The sequence below is a fragment of the Macaca fascicularis genome, chromosome 11, assembly GCF_037993035.2.
Source record: "Macaca fascicularis isolate 582-1 chromosome 11, T2T-MFA8v1.1".
NCBI classification, from domain to species: Eukaryota; Metazoa; Chordata; class Mammalia; order Primates; family Cercopithecidae; genus Macaca; species Macaca fascicularis.
The window spans coordinates 119637526-119660222 of NC_088385.1; the positions used below are offsets into that span (position 1 = coordinate 119637526).

The 22697-nt window shown below is 41.5% G+C and overlaps 1 protein-coding gene across 18 annotated transcripts in view; it reads left to right on the forward strand.

Moving 5' to 3' along the window:
• Positions 1-22697, forward strand: part of RPH3A (rabphilin 3A) — a 335220-nt gene that overhangs the window by 134369 nt on the left and 178154 nt on the right. For 11 of the 18 annotated variants that reach the window (XM_065524837.2, XM_074007938.1, XM_045366006.3 and 8 more), the window contains one exon: positions 10776-10857. The exons of the other annotated variants lie outside the window; for them this stretch is intronic. The gene's annotated coding sequence lies outside the window, so the exon portion shown is untranslated. The remainder of the gene's footprint in view (positions 1-10775; positions 10858-22697) is intronic. 18 annotated transcript variants of the gene reach the window in all.

The following is a 22697-nucleotide window of genomic DNA, read 5'->3' on the forward strand; positions in this document are numbered from 1 at the left end:
CCTGCACAGATGTAGAGACCTTCTAGTGAGCACACAATTTATGGAGGACAAGCATGTAGTCGACAAGTCCCTTGATTTGGGGAAGCTGCAACAGCTGGCTTCTCCAGGGAAGCCAGAGGATCCCAACAGGCCATGACCTACATCGCTTATACTCTGCAAGGGCTTTGTACCCAAGGGGCGGTGGAGAGGGCAGGGGTTTTTACATAGTGCTTCTTGCCACACGGAGGGTTTCTTTGAGCTTTCTTAGAATGGGGCCATATAGGAGGTAAGATGCAAATGCTCAGAGTTGTGAGATGCTTGAAGAGAGTCTTTTGATGCTAAAAAATATATTTTGAAAATGAGCTTACCTGGCTTGAATCCCATATTTGTCATTCATTAGCTGTGTGGCCCTAGGTAAGTTAATTAGCCTCTCCAAACTGCTTTATCTTCCTCCTGTCCCTTCTCCTCCTCGACCATCACTACCAACATCATTACCTAAACATGGACTATGATAATTGGTTTAGATACATTCTGCCATTGACTTCTCACACCAACCCCTTTAGTTAGGTAGTTTTACCCTCACTTTACAGGTGAGGAAACTGGGGCCTAGGAAGATTGCCTCACTTCTCCAAGATCACCCAATAAGCTGCAGGGTTGGGATTTAAACCCAGATCTGTCTGACTTCAAAACCTATGGTCTTAACCACAGATAGAGGGATTGTCAGGATAAATGAGAATATGTAGATACAAATATATTGCCTATCTCTGTGCCTGCCATGTAATTGGCATTTAATAAATTGTAGCAATTGTGATATTTACTTTGTTTACATCATTGGGTATTTGCCATCCCAGAATGTGACTAGGCCTTTGGGGACATTTGCAGAGCAGGGAGATATTTTATATTTCTCAAGAAGTATAACTAATCCTAACTTCATTTACTTTTCTCTTTCGGGACAGTCAAGGTGTAATTGTGTCAGGCCCATTGCCTGATGTGCAGCAAGGCAATATGCCAAGATGCTGGGTTGCAGCAGGGAAAGTCTTAGTTGTAAGGCTGCCAAATGAGGAGATAGGAGGAAAGCTCCAAACCAACTCCATGAAGAATTTGGGTCTAGAATTTTAAGGAGTTTGGATGGGTAGTGGGTCAAGATGTTGATTGGTCAAAGAGTACAGGCTGAAGTCATGGGACGGGAAGCTGAAGAAACGGCATTCTCATGGTGACTTGGTTCCTTGGTGGGGTCTTCAGACTAGTTGGCTTCAACCGTTCTGAAAACATCTCAAACAGAAAGTCTTGGGCTCCTAACATCTATAGGAACAATAGACTTTAGACTTTGTCTTAAGTCTGGCATGTACTTCTCATTAACCCTGTGGAGATGGTGTTAACAGTGCAGTCTTCCAGGACCAGGAAGGGAAATGGGGCACATAACCTCTCTGGGCTGTCCAGGTAGATGGCTGCATCTCCAAGCCTGCTGGGAAGAGAGATGGGGCCAGCCCTGGAATTGGCTTCAGAGGCAGTGGCTGGTCATTAATGAGATGCCAAAATGGGGGAGTACAAGGGATCAAGCATCAAGTGTTTGTGGAGAGTCCACCATGTGCTCAGCACAGTGTTAGGACCAGCATGTGGGAGGAGGTGGTGGGGAGCAAAGCAGTGGGGTTGTGGGTCCATTTGCTCCTCCAGAGGGACACCGAGTGACATCAGTGCCTCTGTAGTGATGAGCAGAGTCACCACCTCTGTGCCCAGGAGGCAGCTTGGTTCATGCCTGAAAGCGTTTGTTGGTGGATGAATGTCTATGTGTCTGATCTCCATGACCTCAGTGAATTATCAAGCAGCCCAGGGGATCGGAGCCTCCTGCGAAAACAGAAGTACCTAAAGGTACCAGGAGAAAGGGATGGCTGGAAAGCCCCACAGGCAAATTCTCTCTTCCTTTGTTCTTTGTTTTCTTTCCCTGCCAGATCTGGATCCTATAAAGAATGCTATAGATAGGAAAATAAATAAAAACTCTATCACTGATTTGATTTTTACTCTCATTTATTGGAGTTCAGGCATACAGGACACAGAGAAGTGAAGTAAACAACTATTATATAAGGTTTCTGTCAAAAAAATTCTTTAATTTTATGGCAATACAGCCACCAAAACCCTAAAACTCTTACTCTCTTAAAATGCATCTCCCTTTGATGGGTGTGTATGGCAAAGGTGACAAGTGATTTTATTTTGATTTTTAAGAACAGACCTACTAGAACATCTGCCATAGTAGGTGTTTAAAAAGTGAGCTGTTTAGGTACATGACCACTCTTAGTTCCAGTAAATACTTTTAATAATAAAAATAGCTATTAAAAAATATTTACTCTTGGCTGGGAGAAGTGGCTCACGCCTTTCATCCCAGCATTTTGAAAGGCCAATGTGGGAGGATTGCTTGAGGCCAGGAGTTTGAGACCAGACTGGGTAACAAAGTGAGACCCTGTCTCTATAAAAAAATAAAAAATTAGCCAAGGTTAGTGATATGTGTCTGTAGTTCCAGCTACTCAGGAGGCTGAGGTGTGAGGATCACTTGAGCCTGGGAGTTCAAGGTTGAAGTGAGCCATGCTCACACCACTCACTCCAGCCTGGGTGACAGAGTGAAGCCCTGTCTCCAAAAAATGAATAAATAAATAAAAAATGAATTACTCTTGTGTCAGGTGCTGTGCACACTATGCATTGTTTGTTTATTCCACAAATGTTTATTAAGCACCTACTATGTGCCAGGCACTGTGCTATATACTGGTGATTTGAATGTGGGATCTGGGACATCTGAAAAAATGCTGTTTAAACTAAGCTTGTAGGTTACAGGTGGGTCATTCCAACCAAACAACCAGGGATAGTAGAGAATCTTCCCAGTAGACAACACAGCAAGCAGGAAGGTTCATTTAATCCTCACAATAACACAGTGGGAGGCTGATTATCCCCCCACTTTACAGAGGAGGAAACTGAGACTCAGACATGTTTAGTTGTTTGCCCAAGGCCACAAACCAGCCCAAAGCCAGAGCCTCCTCCTTTCGTAGCTTCCCCAGGCCCTGTGTTCATGGCTGGTTGCCTTTCTTGACCATGGTTTTAGCACTGAAAGTCCCACATCCCAGAATCCCGTTCTTCCTGGGCAAACTGGGACTGTTGATTTTCTTAGGTTGGAATGTTTGGCTCAGATTAAGCCAAGGAGGGTAGGAGGGGCAGTTTAAAGCTTGCAGGAGGAGAGAAGTCAGGAAGCTGCTCCTTGTACCCCCTAAAGTCCCCAGGCAGCCATTCCATGATCCCAGGCCACAGCACTCTGGCCTCTGCTAGTTCCCTTTCAGGCCCAATCATATTTGTAGTGTTGTGACATGTCCTTAAGGTCCCAGAGGCTAAAAGCAAGAGCTTCCCTAGTGTGCATAGTCTCCACTTGTACATAACAAATGAGATAGTTTTGCCTGGAGCTTAAGATGCAGAAGAGAAAACAAAGCGAATCCAGGTACAGTCAGCAGGAAAATATGTAAAGAAGTCATTATAAATTACATATTATGTCTCCACAGTGGGCTGCCTGATGATTCAAAAATGTTTCTTAAAAATCTTTCCCTTCCCTTTCTTTTCTGTTTCTGTGTATTTTTTATTACCCTTTCTTTTTGCCTTTCTCCCTTCCTTTTATCTTGAACATGAGTCTCTTATGTAACACAGCACCTAGCACATAGTAGGTGCTTAATAAATATTTGTTGAATGAATAAGTGAATGAAACAATTCTGTAGGCACTTCAGAGATGCAATACATTAGCTTAGAATGTTTTCTCAAGTTCAGAAGAACTCCAAGCAGGCAGCAACAACTATTCTTTCTTTGATCAAGAACAGCATTTGGGAGAATTCAGATTAATTTTAAAGTAGCCAGATCCTCCTACCACAACATTTCTTTCTTGATGAGGTCTGTGCACACCCCGCATCTGAATCACTCAAGGTGCTTGTTAAATACTTACAGTTCTTAGGCTCATTCCTGGACCTATTGGGTCAGAACCGGGGCAGGGGCAGGAATTTGCATTTCTAATAAGCTCCCAGAGTGTTTCTTATGCATACCCAAATTGCCCTGTATAAGCATAGTTTGTTCACTTTGATCATTTGTGCTGCAATCCTGGGCCTCCCTCCTCCTTTCTGCTAAGTTTATTTGTTTCTTCCTTAAAGCCTTGAGAAGAAAAAAAAGGAGCACATCTCTTTGGGGACAACTTTCAGTTGAAAAGTATTGAGAAAAAGTTGAAATGATAGCAATGCAATATAATTTTCTCATTCTTCCTCTGTTCTTGCAGTGTGTTGCATTACTTGGCATAGAAGTTTTTTTGGGGGGTATAAGATAATGAGATTTACTCAAGCACTTCAGAAATGAGTGGCCTGTTTTATACTTCAATTAAAGCTTTCCTTTCCATGTGGTTGCAATGGCCATGAATTTGCCTCACTGGACTTCAGATTGTTAACCAATGATAAATGACTGCTTTTCTGGGCATCTCATTGGGCGGGCTCTATTATCCAGTGCAGGTAGGAGTGATAATCCATACTGCTTGCTGGGGAGAATGCTGCATCTGTCCACTTTTTGCTGCAATCTCTCTTTCCTCATTCTCTGTACTTTTTTTTTTTTTTTTTTTTTTTAAGACAGAGTTTTGCTCTTATTGCCCAGGCTGGAGTGCAATGGCGCGATTTCAGCTCACCACAACCTCTGCCTCCTGGATTCAAGCAATTCTCCTACCTCAGCCTCCTGAATAGCTGGGATTACAGGCATGCACCTCCACACCTGGCTAATTTTGTATTTTTAGTAGAGTTGGGGTTTCTCCATGTTGGCCAGGCTGGTCTCGAACTCCTGACCTCAGGTGATCTGTCCACCTCAGCATCCCAAAGTGCTGGGATTGCAGGCGTGAGCCACCGTGCCTGGCCTGTGTACATTTTAGTTCTTAGGTTAATTTTGGTCTGTCCTCTGAATGCTGTATTTAATTGGAGTTAAAGAAAACACACACACACACACACACGCATGCACACACGCAGGCATGCACGCACACAATCCACCCAGACTAACGTTTTCTATTCTTAATTATTCATAACTAAGATTTATTAGAAAGGTTGATTTGGATGAATTGATGTGTTGTAGATCTAGACTCTGTTATGAGCATAGGAAACTGTCCGTTTGTAGGTCAAAAAAATGGTCAAATGTTGGCAATTTCTTATGTTTCAATCTAATAGAAACCACATAAATTATCCAGATATCTATTTTTAAATTGTTATTTTAAATATACAAAATATTCAGACATACAAAAAGGTATAAAGAATAACATAATGAACACCCATGTACTCACCATCCAGTTTAAGAACTAAGATGCTACTGAAGCAATCACAGCCCTGCCCCCAATCACATGTCCCTCATGCCCCCACCAGAGGTAGCCTGCATTCTGAATTTGATGCTTATCAGTCCCCTACTTGTGTGTGTGTGTGTGTGTGTGTGTGTGTATGTATTTTGTTTGTTTTTTTGTTTTGTTTTGTTTTTGAGACAGAGTCTCGCTCTGTTGCCCTGACTGGAGTGCAGTGGTGTGATCATGGCTCACTGCAGCCTCAAACTCCTGGGCTCATGTGATCCTCCCATCTCAGCCTCCTGAGTAGCTGGGACTGTGCACCACCACACCCAGCTCACTTTTTCTTCTTCTTCTTTCTTCTTTCTCCTTACTTTTTTGTAGAGAAAGGGTTTCACCATGTTGCCCAGGCTGGTCTCGAACTCCTGAGCTCAAGGGATCCTCATGCCTTGGCCTCTCAAAGTGCTGGGATTATAGGCATGAGCCACCACGCCTGGCATGTATTTGTGTATATATATTTTGTGTGTGTGTGTGTGTGTGTATATATATATATATAACCTACTGTATATAGCCTATTGTATTGTCTTGAACATTCCTTTATTTAAATGATAAAGTATACTTATCCCTCTGCAACTAGCTTTTTTCACTCAATATCATGGTCGAGACTCATTCATGTTGATCTGTGTCCCTCTAGTTCAATGTTATTTTCAAAAACCAAGTAGCTGAAAGGATTTGTAGTAAAATCAACAGTGCATAGAAAAGAGAGCACATTTCTTTTTTACAATCTTTTCCCCAACCATCAAGCCAAGCTTGTTTCAGTCCATATTTTTGGAAAATATTTGTATTGAGAGAGATTACACAAGATTTGCAGGAAAAAAAAAAGCAGCCTAACAATAAACAATGGAGCTGTGTTGCTGTTTTGAGACTCATGCTTTTGCCAGAGTAAGATAATTTCTTGGTACCAAGTCAGAAAAGAGTCCCACCAGCTGGCAGTGTCTGGCATATGGTGGATGTTCAATAAATATTTGTTCCGTGAATAAATTAAAGGGGGAGAGGCACCCAGTTTGAAAGGACTCAAGGGATGGTGTAAGTTAGGTGTGAGCTAAAATCAGTTTTGTTCTTTGTTTCGAATTAGCTATTGTTACAGGAGGGGAAGGAGGCTTGGATGAGAAATGAGAGAATTGAATTCATGAGACAAGGCAGCTGGCTTCAGGGGCTGAGACATGGGTTCAGATTCTGGCATTTATTAGGCGACCATCGCCAAGTTGCCTAATCTCACGGTGTGCCTCAGTTTCCCCATCTGTAAAATGGGTGTAATAAGAGGGTCTCCCTTCATGGGATAACATGAGGCCTATGGGTGGTTGGTACATGAAGTGTTTGGCACAGGTTTTGGTCTCTAGTAAGTGCTCAGAAAATGTCATTAAGATTCTGTCCCAGTGTGTCTATCCCATGGGATTCAGAAGGCTGGACAGGACACGAGCAGCCTCCTAGGTATTGCAGACCCCTGGGAACAGCCATCCTTTAGGAAGGTGCCTGTATCTGGAAGTTGGATCATATAGTCACAGCAGTGCGTCTTGAGGCAGGGCTTTAAATGTCAAAGAAAATGGTTTAGGATGTGATTCATGAGACGAGGAGCTGATACACACAGGAAGATGTCAGAAGACATACAGGTTACTGTGAAGGACTCAGGGTGCATGCAGGAGCCAGGGTTCGCTCTAATCAAACAGAATCAGCTTGCACAGTCATCAGCATTAGTATGCCTATGCGAGAACAGAAGGGGCAAAGCCTTGTTTGCGTTTTGGGTCTAGGTCTCTGGGTTGTGCAGGACTGAAGGGAGAGCTATATTTGCATACTGCTGAATAAGAGGCATTTGATTGAGTTGCTTGTGAGAAAGTATAAAAGCCCAATTATGTTATTTTCAAGTACAGGATTTTCTCTTTCCATCTTTTCTGGGCAGTAAAAGGAGCTTTAAATTAATTCAGGGTAGATTCATAGGTTTTTTCTCATAGGGCACTTGGATTGATTGGAATCAATGGAGTGATTGTTGAGGGTTTAAGGCCACACTCAGGCTCTGCAGGAAAAGTGCTACAGTTGATTAGCAATGTCTGCCATAAGGAAAGGCTAGTAATGGAATGCATGCTGCATATCAACCATCCACATATTCACTTAAAGTATAGCAGGTCTATTTTTGCTTCTATACTTTGCTCACGTTTCTTTCTCTTTTTCTAAAATTACTTCCCTTTTCTTCTCTGCTGATCCAAATCCTTTTCCTGCATCTCCATCCAATTTAAGTTCCACCTCTTCCAGGAAGCCTTCTCTGATATATCTAATCCACACCGATTTCTCCTTACTCACAATTCTTAGTGTTTGTACTACGTAATGAATATTTTTTTCTTTTTTTTTTTTATTATACTTTAAGTTCTAGGGTACATGTGCATAACGTGCGGGTTTGTTACATATGTATACTTGTGCTGAACAATGTAATGAATATTTATATTAACACAGTTTTTCCAAATCTCCATATGCTTTTACCACATGGATCTTCTGTCTGAATTTCAAGCATATGAGATAGGAGGTCAACACAAGATACAGGTCATAAAGACCTTGCTGATAAAACTGCATGTGGTAAAGAAGCCGGCCCAACCCACCAAAACCTGCCTTAGTAACTTTGAACCAGCTCTTCCCTCTACCTACACCTTTCTCCAGGTGTTCACTTGCCTAGCTCCTTCTCATCATTAACTCTCTACTGAAATGCCACTTCGTTGATAAGCACTCCCTAAAACCACTCCCTGTAACCCCCAGACCCTCTCTCTGTCCTATCACATTGTTCTATTTTCCTCAAGGTACTTACTGCTGCTTGACAATTTCTTATTGATTTGTTTGCTCATTTATGTATTGCCTTTTCCTCTACCCCTCTCCACTCAAATGTAAGCACCGTAAGAGCTGGGACTCTCACTGTTTTCTTCCTTATAATAATCCTAGCACCTACACCGGTGCCTAGCATTTAGAAGGTAACCAAATAATAGTTGAATCAATGAAGGTGTTAGGACATTATTTGCATTATGTCAAGACTTAAATTTGTATGTAACGATTAAACTTTTCTTGGCTGTAGATTTTTCTCTTCCCAACTACATGGTGCGCTCACAGCGAGCAGGGACCAGTCATACACCCCTTGGCATTCCAGAGCAGCTGTCATGGTGTTACTGGAAAGGGGTCCCAATCCGGACCCCAAGAGAGGGTTCTTGGATCTCTCCCAAGAAAGAATTCAGAGTAAGCCCATACAATAAAGTGAAAGCAAGTTTACTAAGAAAGTAATGGAATAAAAGAACAGTCCTGAGGGTTGCTGGTTGCCCATTTTTATGGTTATTTCTTGGTTATGTGCTAAACAAGGGGTGGATTATTCATGAGTTTTTCAGGAAAGGGGTGGGCAATTCCCAGAACTGAGGGTTCCTCCCATTTTCAGACCATGTAGGATAATTTCCTGATATTGCCACGGCATTTGTGAACTGTTATGGCACTGGTGGGAGTGTCTCTTACCATGCTAATGCATTATAATTAGTGTATAATGAACAGTGTGGATGACCAGAGGTTACTTTTGTTGCCATCTTGGTTTTGGTAGGTTTTGGCCGGCTTCTTTACTGCATGCAGTTTTATCAGCAAGGTCTTTATGACCTATATCTTGTGCCGACCTCCTATCTCATCTTGTGACTTAGAATGCCTAACCTCCTGGGAATGTAGCCCAGTAGGTCTCAGCCTTATGTTACCCATCTTCTACACAAGATGGAGTCACTCTGGTTTGAATGCCTCTGACAATGGGGTACTCACTAAATATTATTGAACGACTGAATGAAGGAGCAGAACAGTATGTGCAGTGAGCATCCATTTGTATGAGTTAGTGTACTGGTTTGCCTGCTTTAACAGTGGCATTCAGAAAGATATACATTCATTTCTTTCTCTCTCATGTAGTAGTCTCTAGATACAGGAGGATGGATGCCTCTGCTGTCTTCACGTATTGCTTCTGTCTCTGGGTTGAAGGCATTGGCTCTAGTTCTGGCTTTCTAGCCAGCAACACAAACATTCTGTTAAAGGCACAAGTTGGAAGGGCACCCCTCACTTTCACCTGTGTCTCATTGGCCACACCAAGTCACATGCCCACACCTAGCTGCAGTGGAGGCTGGGAAAGGTAGTCTCTGGCTAGGCAGCCATGTTTCCAGCTAAAACTTTGGATTATTACTGAATAGGGGAGGAAAGATGTTGGGGGACAATTAGCGGTCTCTGCCCATAACAGTTCAATTTGATGAAAATTTATTATTTTTTCCTGTGCTAAGCATGACACTGGACACTCTGGTGAGCACAGGTACACATTGGGCATATTCCCAGTCCTGCAGAAATCTATAGCCTAGTGGACAAGACAAGCAAGTAACTCTAACTCTTGGAGCTTTGCCTGGAATAAGGGTTGATTAAATGAATAATAGTAAACATCAATCACTGTGGACTTACTACACTTGTGTTCTTCGTCCCATTTAACCCTTATGATGGCCTATAACGTAGCCCCATTTTCCAGATGAGGCTCACAGAAGCATTTTAAGATATTTTGGATTTGTGGATGGTATAATCAATTGAAGGGCTAATCTTAATTTGTTTAGTTTTAATTTCTAAATTTATAGATAGTAAAATTCACTCTTTACAGTACACAGTTCTATGAGTTTTGACAAATGCATACTGACATAACCACTACCTCAATCAAGATACAGAACCACCACCCCCATCCCAAATTCTCTCATGCTGCCCATTCTCTCACCCTCAGCCTCTGGCAACCATCGATCTGTTCTTCATTCTTACAGTTCTTCCTTTTCCAGAATGCCATACACATGAAATTTTGTAATATATATTAGGTTGGTGCAAAAGTAATTGCAGTTTTTGCCATTACTTTTCATTATATCTATTTTCTGTGTTATGTAAAATATATATGTAATATATATCCCTTTGAATCTGGTTTATTTCATTTAGCATGATGTATTTGAGATACATCAATGTTGTTGTGTATATTAGTAGCTCATTCTTTTTTATTGATCAATAGTATTCCATTGTGGTCTGTTTATTCATTCTCTGGTAGAGGAACACTTTGGTTGTTTCCAGTTTGGGGCAACTGTAAATAAAAAGTTATAAACATTTGTGTACTGATTTTGTGTTAATATAGGTTTTCATTTTTGGGGAGTAATACCAATGAATAGGATTGCGGGTATGCATGAGAAACATATGTTTAACTTTACCACAAATTGCCAAACTGTTTTCCATGGTGGGTGTACCATTTGTATTTCCCCCAGCAATGGATGAGGGTTCTAGTTGCTCCATGTCCTTGCTAGCTCTTGTCATTGTGTTGTTGCTGATCGTCACTTTAATAGGCATGTAGTACTGCTATCAATTTAGAAAGCATTTTGACCCTGCTTTGAAGCGTGGCTTTTCTTCTCTTCTCCAGGCAACATTCGTTCTACATAATTCAGCACCAGCTTAGATTCTCACTATCAAATTGAACCCTTTCCCCTCTGCTATCCACACAGGTAAGGGGAAGGGGGAATTTATTTTTCCTACTAACTGTGCTGGCTGGTGCAGTTCTTAGCTTTCCCAAGGAAGGAAAGACTTGGGAAATAAATTTATTCTAGCCCAGGGCTTGAGAAAGATCTGCCTTCAATTAGCCAGCAGTATATGTTGACCTATTGAAACCAAACCACTGTGACTCAGGTTGCATTAAGTTAAAAACATATTTAAATCCGTATTTGGATTATGAAAGCAAATGGAATAAATCAAGGGCTCCATGAATAAGTAATAATCTCATATTTTCTTAAAGGAAAAATGTAGAGAAGGAAAGAAAAATTTTCTTCCCAAGGAATTATGTCTAACGTCTATAACAATGATTCCCAGATGGGGGTTGGGGTGGGGGTGGGATGCAAATCAGAGCTGTCAAAATTACTTGTGGCGGGAGTGTTTCATTGCACTTGCATATGCACTCTTTCTCCCCAGGAGGATTCTGACTCTTCCATAGGGGAGTGTGGGCCCTATCCTTCAGTTGAGAACTATTGCCATTGTGCATTGCTGAGGGGAGTAGATTATATGTACTGCATCTTGGGGCAGAAAGAAGGTGGAGACTCTTCTCTAACACTGTAATTCAATGTAGGGGTGGCAAAGAGAGCAACAGTATGGTAGTACATGTGACTCTCTCATTCCAACTTGACTCCATTGGTAATGGCTGCCTGTAGCCCTACATAGAGGAAGGTAGCAGCCTCTTCAGACTTAGAAGGAAAGAGAGCAGGAATTGATTGATGATGTTTGCCATGGATACAAGCCAGATGATATGAACATCTGCGCCATGTATTTGTTGTCCTTGAAATAAGAATCTTCTGAAGATCTTTGGTTTCTTTCTTCTCACAGAATTTATGATTCACCTTAATGTTGGTAAGGCTTCATCTTGGAGATGGTGATAAATTTGTAATGCTCCATCCAGTGGTTCTCACCACCCAGGGGTCATTTGGCAATGTCATTTTTGGTTGTCACAAATGGAGGGGTGCTACTGGGATCTGGCAGGTAGAAGAAAGCTACTAAATATCCTACAATACACAGGGCATTCCCCTAAAACAAAAAATTGTCATCTTCAAATGCCAGTAGTGCTGAGGTTAAGAAACCTTTGCTCTATATCCTCCAGCGTTTCCTAGGATTATCTCCTAAATATATATATTGGGATCTGACACTAGTAGAGAAATGGGGAAGTCAGACAGGAATGAGAAGGCATTCAGTAAAGGACCCATTATCAAACCATCCACCAGAGACTAATCCTGCAAGGAAACTCTGAGTCAATGTAGAATGCATACCTCAGTTGTCCCATCTGAGAGGTGAGGGAGCTGGGGTATTTATGCACCAGTTCCCCACGGTCATTACTTGAAGGCTGTTCCCAAATGGCATTTTGAGAGCACCATTTATTCCCCAACAATAGCATGCATTGTGCTATATGTAAGAGCTTGTCTAATGGTCTTCCCCAGTAGACTGAACACTGCATGAGGGCAGGGACCATATGTATCTTGCTTATCATCATAGCTCCAGCATGTAGCAGACATTCAATAAAGTTTTGTAGAACGAATAAATGACTAACAACTTCTCTGGGATAGGTTGACCTACATACAAGAATGGCATGCAATAAATTAGGGCAGTTGACTGATACATTTTGACTATGGGGTAGGAGGTTATAACAGAGAAGATGGGAGAAGTTGACCAATCTGTGTTCTTATGTTTGACTAAGGGATTGCCCACCTTGTCATACTGATAGAAGTCATGTTAGATACTGCTGCAGAACTTTGTATATGCTGAATCTCACCACTACCTTGTTTTTCTATCTTTATTCATTAGTCTTCCTCCTCATGTATCATGTGCTTTCTTTTCTGAGTCAGTTTAACTTTGAGCCTATAGCTTTTTTTTCCTTCCTTCTCCTCATTGCACCAAAAGAGTCTGAAGAAAAAGACAAGTCAGAATTTCTGTCCCCACAACATATTTCAGGGTCATTCTGCACTCAGGTTGTTTTTGGAATCTCTTTGTTATGGCAGAGAAGCAGACTGAAGTTTGAGATTGACAATTGTCTCCTCTCCATGATTGGCAGGGAGGCCCTTGTGTGTGTGTGGGGTGTGTGCACACACACATGTGCTCATGCATCTATGCATGTTTATGTGTGTCTTTGGAGATTCCAGGAGGAACCAATTAAATCCTGCAAAGTTCAGTGTCAGCCTGAAACTTTTCATGTCAGGTAATCAAGCTAGGCATCTGAACATAATGATGGATGGCATGGGGGCCAGTCAATACATCTTAGCCTATCAGATTGCAGCAGGCAGATGATATCTTCCATACTTTGGTGGCTATGTTCTGTAAATATTGGTAGCTCATGCTAAATTAAAAGAACAAGATTTTCCTTCCAGTTTTAATGAAGATTTTTGATAACCAGGATACAGTAAATTATGGTGTTTGTATCAGTTTGCTATTGCTGTGTAACAAACAACCTCCGAATCTCAGTGACGTGCAACAAATGTTTGGTTCTTGCTCATAAGTTTACAAGTTGGCCGAAGTGATTCTCTTCTATGTGTCTCTTATCCTCTTCCTAGGACTAGCAGGCCACCCAAGCATGTTCTTTTCTTGGTACTGGCAAAATTTAAAGAAAGCAAGCCCAACTGTGCAAGCATATTCCAATCCTATACTTGTGTCATATATGCAGGTATCACATTGAGCAAGTCAGATCACATGGTTGAGCCTGAAGTCAAGAGGTAGGGAAGTATACTTGGTCTTTTGTGGGAGGAGCTCAAAGTTACATGGCAAAGGGCATGGTTACAGGAAAGGATGAAGAATTGGGGCAATAGTTAAGTCTATCACAGTGTGTAGAGCTTGGGTTATGGCGTCAGAAAGACCTGGATTTAAACCTTTGCTCCTCCATTTACTGATTATGACTTGACCAAATGACTTAGCCTCTTTGAACTTTGGTTTCTCATCCATCTGACAATGGTTGTAATAATGGTATTCACACTCCAGTATTGTTGAGAGAGTGAAATGAAATGATGCATATAAGATATTTAGCATAGTTTCTGGCACACAGCAAGTGTTCAATAAATTTCAGCTAAAAACAAAGCTCTAAATGGTAGGATAAACTCCTCCAGGGGTGTGGATATGAACTAGACATCTACTCTTGACATTAGCCACCATGAAAATTACTCCTTCATTGCCCTTCCTGGAATTTCAGTGACCTGAAGGAGTTGGTGAATCTCCAAATATGCCAGCTTAGGTCACAAAAAATGATCTGAAAGGATCTGAGCCTTGGAAAGGGAAGAATGTTAAACTTTAAACTGATCAGCAGAAAAATATGCAACAGCATTTACTCAGGATAGCAATATTTCAGGGAAGCAAACAGATGGAGGGCCAGATTGTGAATGTATCAGACTCCAAGGAATCTATTAGAAAGCATTAATGTACTTGTTATAGTTAAATATTTTAAATTTGTTGGGCTAACAATTATAAGCAAAATAATATCCCTTTATTAAAAAGATAAAGTAGCCTACAGTATTATAGAGCAGTAAGATTAGATAGTGGATTTTTTTTTTTTTTCTGGTTGTGATCTACCTTCTTTAAAAATTTCAACTCATTGGCAAGAGCTGCTAATCTCAGTAGTGCATACTTATTGGAACCCACCATAGCAATGGTAATTGCATTCGAGATACGGCCACATTAGATGTTGTAATCCCAAGTTACATATGACCCAATGAAATGAAAATGATAAGGCAGGTGGAAAGTGGAGCTTTTAATACTTCTTATCCAGAAGTTTATATCTCCAATTTTCATGCATTTCCAAGTTCCATTAACAAAAGAAAAAAACCTCTTATTAAGTAGACTTGAAATGGATTTTGAAAATAGCGGTGAAACTCCCTTTCCCCACACTCTTTTGATATAAATCTATCTGCACCTATGGTAATCTGATGAATGGACTTTATAAAGGTGTATAGAATGTCAGGGCTGAAAGAGGTAGAGAAATTTTCCATCCCCCCCGCCCTCATTTACAGAGGAGAAGACTGTTTGCCCTGGAAATGGATTGAAGGCTGATTGGGAGAGCTTTTACTCATTAGGCTTGGATTTTTATGGCAAGCTTTCCTACCTCCCATCATGCCTCAGAGATCACGTGAGAATCAGTTATTGGAATAGTTTCCTTTGGAAAGGAATGCATAGCTCTTCAGAGATGGTGTCCTGATCAGGTTCTGTAGGTAGGCATGAGACTAAATGGGCATGGGCCAAATACAAATTCTTATTCAGAAGTAAAGAATTCTGGTTGTTAAAAGGTTATATAAGTAGATGGTTTAATAATGTAAAAAATATGATTTCTGGTATCTGTACATTCTAAGGAATGTTGTAGAATACTCTACTAGTTGCCTAAACTCCATATTCAGTCTACTTCTTCATCAGTAATAGAATCCTATGTTGTTGGTGGGCATCAATATGCCCAGCTGAAAATTTCATTTTCCAACTTCACTTGTGGACATGAGTGGCCAGTGAAATGTAAGTAGAAGTATTGTTGGTGATGCCAGGAAATTTCTTTAAGGGAGGCTGGGCCAAATGGGAGATAAGAACCCTTTGGCCATTTCCTTTTCTTCAGTTCTTCCTTCTTGAAATGTAGATGTTGTGGTTGGGGCTGCAGCAGCTATGTTGTCAACATGAAGCAGTCTTGAAGATGAAAGCCACATGTTAGAGTTGGCAGAGAAGAAGGCTAGAAACAGCCTGGGTTGCTGGTGACTCTGTGGGGCTGCCATAGCAGCCTGGTACTTTCTACCTCTGGACTCACTTTATACAAGATGCAAAATAAGCTTTATATTGTTTGAGTATTATTTTGGTACTGTTAATGTGCTGCTAAATTGAACCTTAACTGATATCAGTGTCAAGGAGACACATTTATTAGACACCAAGAGAAGAACTATGAGGATCAGTAGGGACAAGGGGGACACAGAGGAAAAATAATAACTTCACAATTTGCCAAAATTGTTCATCTAGCTCATTTCTCTGATCTGGTCTGATGACGTTGGTATGTATATACAGTTGGCCCTTGAGCAGTGTGGGGATTAGGGGAATGGACAACTCCCTCCCTCTGTATAGCCAAAATTGTATATAACTTTTGGTTCCCTCAAAACTTAACTACTAATAGCCTACTGTTGACCAGAAGCCTTACTGATGACATAGTCAGCTGACACATATTTTGTATGTGATATGTATTATATACTGTAGTCTTACAATAAAGTAAGCTAGAGAAAAGAAAATGTAATTAAGAAAACCGTAAGGAAGATAAAATACTTTTCTAGTACTATACTGTATTGATCTATACTGTAAGTTTACATAGTCTGTTTACAAGATGAATCATCTGTCTGAAATGGTGGGCAACTGCAGCTGCAGACCTCAATCTAAGATACATATTCTACAACTCGACTTTTTCTTGTAATGCCATGACCTTTCTCTGCTTCTTGGGAGCACTTCCAACATCGCTAATGGCATTTTGTATGGGTCCCATGGAGTTATTCAAGGTTTATGGTATGGCACCAAACACGATGAAAAATCCACGAGAACCGCTAGAGATCACTTTTTACTGTGATACGCAATTTACTGGAGAGATATACTGTTCACTTGGAGATGATTATTGTCACATGGCGTTTTAGGTAGATACTCTCAACACTTGAGCTCACTGAAATAGCAATAGAAGGTGGCTACAAAAGTATTACAGTCAGTATGGACGACAGTAAATGTTATGCAGTTATGGTTTAATATTGCATCTTTACATTTCTCTCAACTGCCAGTGGTGCCATGTATGCATTGTAAGTATTTGTGTGCAGAAGTTTTAGTAAGTTCTAAATTTGTATAACAGATTTATGTATATTTTATGGTAACAAATTATAAAATACTCAAGTATCTATATATATTTTATGCATTCATGACATACTTAACTTTTTCTTAAATTTTTTTGATTTTTTGATTTTTTGATTTTATTTTAGAGACAGGGTCTACCTAGCTCTGTCATCCAGGCTGTGCAGTGGTGCGATCATGGCTCACTGGAGCCTCAACCTCCCGGGCTCAAGTGATCCTCCTGCCTCAGCCTCCTGAGGAGCTGGGACCACAGGCACATGCCACCATGCCTGGCTAAGTAAAAATAATTTTTTTTGTTTGGTAAAGACAGGGTCTCATTAAGTTGCCTGGGCTGGTCTTGAACTTCTGGGCTCAAGCAATCTTCCTGCCCCAGCCTACCAAAGTGCTGGACTTACAGGCATGAGCCAGTGTGGCTGGTCAATTTTTAAAATATTTTTCGGCAGTTTATCTTCAAGTTTATTCAAATAGTTGCAGATCTCCAAAAATTTTTCCAATATATTTATTGAAAAAAAGTCATATAAATGAAACTGCACAGTTCAAACCCATGTTGTTCAAGAGTCAACTGTATATATATTGCTGTTCCTACTTTACAGATGAGAAAACAGGCTCAGTGATATAAAACGCTTGCTTATAGGTTTATAGTCACCAACCAGGTTATTGTTGTTCATCACTGTGTTCTCAGTGCCTAGCACAGTGCCTGGCACATAGCAAGTAAGCAATACATATGCTTTGATGAGGCTGGGCACGGTGGCTCATGCCTGAAATCCCAGCACTTTGGGAGGCCGAGCTGGGTGGATCTCTTGAGCTCAGGAGTTCAAGACCAGCCTGGCCAATATGGTGAAACCCCATCTCTACTAAAAATACAAAAATTAGCCAGGCATGGTGATGTGCGACTGTAGTCCCAGCTACTTGGGAGGCTGAGGCAGGAGAATCGTCTGAACTGGGAGGTGGAGGTTGCAATGAGCCAAGATTGTGCCACTGCACTCCAGCCTTGGTGACAGAACAAGACTCTGTCTTAAAAAAAAAAAATTGGCTCATGCCTGTAATCCCAACACTTTGGGAGGCCGAGGTGAGAAGATCACCTGAGGTTAGGAGTTCAAGACCAGCCTGGCCAACGTGGTGAAACCCCGTCTCCACTAAAAATACAAAAATGAGCCAGGTGTGGCATACGCCTGTAATCCTAGCTACTTGGGAGGCTGAGGCAGGAGAATTGCTTGAACCCGAGAGGCAGAGGTTGCAGTGAACTGAGATTGTGCCACTGCACTCCAGCCTAGGTGACAGAGCAAGACTTTGTCTCAGAAAAAAGAAAAAAAAAAAAAGAAAAAAAATACGTTTTAATGAATAAATGCATCTTCTGCTTTTGAGGAGGCACTTTCCCCACGACCTCATTGTGCCACCTCCCTGACTTCTTGAGAAAGTGGTGGCGAAGGGGGGAAGAAGGGAGAAAGGAGAGGAGCGTTTGTGATGCCAAGTGTGAAGAAGGCCCCCATCAGCTTTCGTGGAGCCAGAGCCATTGTTGCTTGAGACAGTGTGAATCGTGGTAGACACCAGTTGTTTTGCTCCTTGCATCTTTTCATCTTTGCTCTAGTAACAACTCCTTGATTAGCTGCTTGGGGGTGCTTCAGGTGACGTCAGCTCTGTCCTCTACTCAGGAGTGGGAAATAAATTTAGTGTGACCAATCAGAGGTTTGTGTTCTTATGGCCACAGTGATTGGTTCAGGGATAGACCTGTGATCAAATTGGAGCTACCTGCAATGTGATGACTTTAAAATTATTTAAAAATTTTGATATATTTAGGGAAGACGAACGTAGATTTTTTTTTTTTTTTTTTTTTTTTTTTTGAGGCAGAGTCTTGCTCTGTCGCTCAGGCTGGAGTGCAGTGGCGCAAGCTCGGCTCACTGCTAGCTTCGCCTCCCGGGTTCACGCCATTCTCCTGCCTCAGACTCCCCAGTAGCTGGGACTACAGGCACCCACGACTACGCCTGGCTAATTTTTTTGTATATTTAGTAGAGACGGGGTTTCACTGTGTTAGCCAGGATGGTCTCGATCTCCTAAGCTCATGATCCACCCACCTCGGCCTCCCAAAGTGCTGGGATTGCAGGTGTGAGCCACCGTGCTCAGCCTTTTTTTTGGGGGTGGGGTTGGAGTCTTACTCTGTTTCCCAGGCTGGAGTGCAGTGGCATAGTCTCGGCTCATTGCAACCTCCACCTCCCTGGTTCAAGTGGTTCTCCTGCCTCAGGCTCCTGAGTAGCTGGGATTACAGGTGCGTGCCACCACACTGGCTAATTTTTGTATTTTTAGTAGAGACAAGGTTTTGCCATGTTGGCCAGGATGGTCTTGAACTCCTGACCTCAGGTGATCTGTCTGCTTCAGCCTCCCAAAGTGCTGAGATTACATGCATGAAGGTGTGATTTCTTACATGCATATATTACGTGGTGGTGAAGTCTGGGCTTTGAGTGTACCCAGCACCCAAATAGTGAATACTGTATTCACCCCTCTCTAATGATTCTTGAAATATACCTTTATTATGAAAATGTGTAAACCAGCAGAAAGCAGAAATAATACTAAAGGGAACCCCCAAACACCCGTCACCCAGATTCAATAATTATAAAAGTTTGGCCACACTTACTTCATTTTTTCCCCTTATTTCTCTTATTCCTAAGATTTCTTAAAGCAAACCCAGATATTTGCCATTTTATCCCAAAGTATTGTAGTTTGCATCTCTAAAATATAAAGGCATTTTCTGGCTGGGTGCAGCAGTGGCTCACGCCTGTAATCCTAGCACTTTGGGAGTCTGAGGCAGGCAGATCACCTGAGGTCAGGAGTTCGAGACGAGCCTGGCCAACATGGTGAAACCCTGTCTCTACTAAATTTATAAAAATTAGCTGAGTGTGGTGGTGCATGCCTGTAATCCCAGCTACTTGGGAGGCTGAGGCAGGAGAATCACTTGAACCTGGGAGGCAGAGTTTGCAGTGAGCCAAGATTGCACCACTGCACTCTAGAAGGGGCAACAGAGCCATACTCCATCTCCGATAAATAAATAAATAAAATAAAATAAAAAAGAAATGAGAACTGAGCCTTTCTCAGGTAAGGTGACAAATCTAGAAAGAAATCAGTGTTCACCCATTATCTTCACTCTTGGCTCCCTGAGCAGAATTTTAGACCCTAGTATCAAATTAGACAATTTTAGTATTGAAGAGACATATTGAACAGGTGTTGTGTTTTATCAATCCCACGTGTTGGGATTACAGGTGGCACATGCCTGTAATCTCAGCTACCTGGGAGGCTGAGGCAGGAGAATTGCTGGAACCTGGGAGGTGGAATCTGCAGTGAGCTGAGATTGCGCTACTGCCCTCCAACCTGGGCAATGGAGCAAGACTCTGTCTCAAAAAAAAAAAAAAATTTTATATATATATATATATATATATATATATATATATATATATAGGCATTTTCTAACATGACCACTACCATGAGACTTTTGCTGAAACTACAGAATGATAGGTGTTTCTTTCTCATGGAAAGAAACTTAAACTTGGAGGGATAGAACCCTGAAAATACTGGAAGCATTGCGTGGAGTCAAAGAATAAAATCAAGTAGTGAAGTCAGTCTAGGGATTAGAAAGAAAAGAATCTTGATGATATACTTTGTGTTCCTAGGTTAAACCTTGCCTGAAGACCACATTAGTAACTTAAATGAAACCACGCAGTGTCTATTTTACTTAACCCAGTTTGAGCAAGGTTCTTTTGTTCATAATCAAAATCTTCACTGATTTAGAAACCACTAACTTTTCTCCTGGGATGACAGTTTCTTCCCTACAATAGTTTATCTTGAAGCCCAGCCTCACCCCAATAGTTCAATATATAAAAACTCAAGAATATGTAAAGTACACCTACGGAAGAAGAGGAAAACCAAATTACTCCAGAAAGGCACCAGTTTTCTCCTTTACACTCATGTTCAAGGGGGAAAACTTGATGTGGGTTTACATTCAAATGCTAGTAAGATCCTTTCAAGGGTGGGGTGCTGTGTGTGGATTTTTACTCTATTCAAGAAACACAACTTTCCTTCTATGCTGGAAACAAAAGGTGGGGAAGTGGCAAATCATGGTAGCATGACAATTTATCACCAGTTTCCTTCTGTGTTCCCAAGCCATTAGACTTGTGGAAGACCCTGCCCCAGATTTGTGGGGTAGAGTTGGCAGATCCCAGCTTTAATTTCTCTTTCCTGTTTTCATAGCATCTTGAAATCCCTTTTAAGCTTCTATTTTTTTTCCAATTCGTTCTTTGGCAGGAGGAACATAACCCTTATAATCATGGACGGGTATCAGATGAATACATTTTGCATGCAAAAATGTTTTGTGTGTGTTTATATAAGCATTTTTCTGGCTGTCATAGCTTTCAATATGAAACCAAAATGTTCTCAGAACCATAAAGACTTAAGACTCAATGCCTTCTAGGTGGTTATTAAGTATTAGACTATAATATTTAACCTTAAAAGAATTTACTACCCATCTTGGATGTGGCAGTGTTACTGACAAAGCCAGTCCCCCAAAAGATGGGGTCTTTCCTTGTTTGGTGTCATACACCAAACAAAGCAAATACACAAAACTGAAAGTGCGTGTCAAGCAGTGCTGACTATTCAATGGCTATGGAGTTGAGAAGCAGGAGCATGGCTCACAAACCAACTTCTTAACAGGTAAGGGTGAGGGGGTTAAAATATACCATTTCTCTGATGAAGGGTTTGAACACTAAAAGCAAGGGGAGGAATATTCATGTCTTTTCTGGAAGTGGGCAGGGAACTTCCCAGAACCAAAGCGCTGCCTTCCTTTCTGTCTTTTTATGACTTCTTCTGATCATTGTCATAGTGATTGTCAACTGTCATGGTGCTAGCGGGAGTGTCACTTAGCATGGAAATGAGATGATAATGGAGCCTGAGATCTTTTTGAAGTCATTTGGTCAGCAATTTTGGCTCTAACCAGTCTTAGTTGGTCTGATTACAAAGGGAACTTTTTCTTTTTTTTGAGACAGGGTTTTGCTCTGTCACCCAGGCTGGAGTGTGGTGACACAATCATGGCTCACTGCAGCCTTGACCTCCTAGGTTCAGGTTCCCTCCCATTTGGTGGCACACACCTGCTGACCCAGCTACGGGACTGAAATCCTCCTATCTCGGTCCCCTAGTTGAGTCTACAGGTATGTGTGTCACCAAACTTGGCTATTTTTTGCATTTTTTGGTAGAGATGGGGTTTCACCATGTTGCACAGGCTGGTCTTAAACTCCTGGGCTCAAGCAATCCACCTGCCTTGGCCTCCCAAAGTGCTGGGATTACAGGTGTGAGCCACTGCACTCGGCATACAAAGGGAATTTTTTTTTTTTTTTTTAAACCTCAGGTGTCTTGTTTCTTAAGGATAAGCAGAGTTAGGACATGGTAGAAATTCAACTATATCACATAGGCGTCACACTGGGTAATAAGAGGAATCCACTAAGTCATAAGTATTGACTAGTTGCTTTAATAGAGTGGAGGACAGTGAACTGCTAAGCTTGATACATAATTTGTAATCCAGCTAGCTGCAGTTTTACCCATACCACTGGCTTAAAACCACTGGCTTACCCATACCCTTTGGCCTTGCTTTCCATTGTGATTCTGCTACTCACATCCTGCATGGACATGGACATGGGCGTTATTTAGCCTTTCTGTGTGTTATATGTTGAATTATTTCCCCAGCCCCGCCAAATTCATAGGCTCAAGTCCTAACCCCTAATGCCTCAGAGTGTGTCCTTACTTGGAAATAGTGTTGCAGATATAGTTCATTCCGAAGAGGTTATAGCTGGAGTATGATGGGCCCCTAATCCAATATGACTGGTGTCCTTATAAAAAAGGGAAAAATTGGACATGTACACACACACACACACACACACACACACACAGAACACCATGTGAACATGAAGGCAGAGATTAGGGTGATACAGCAGAAACTAAG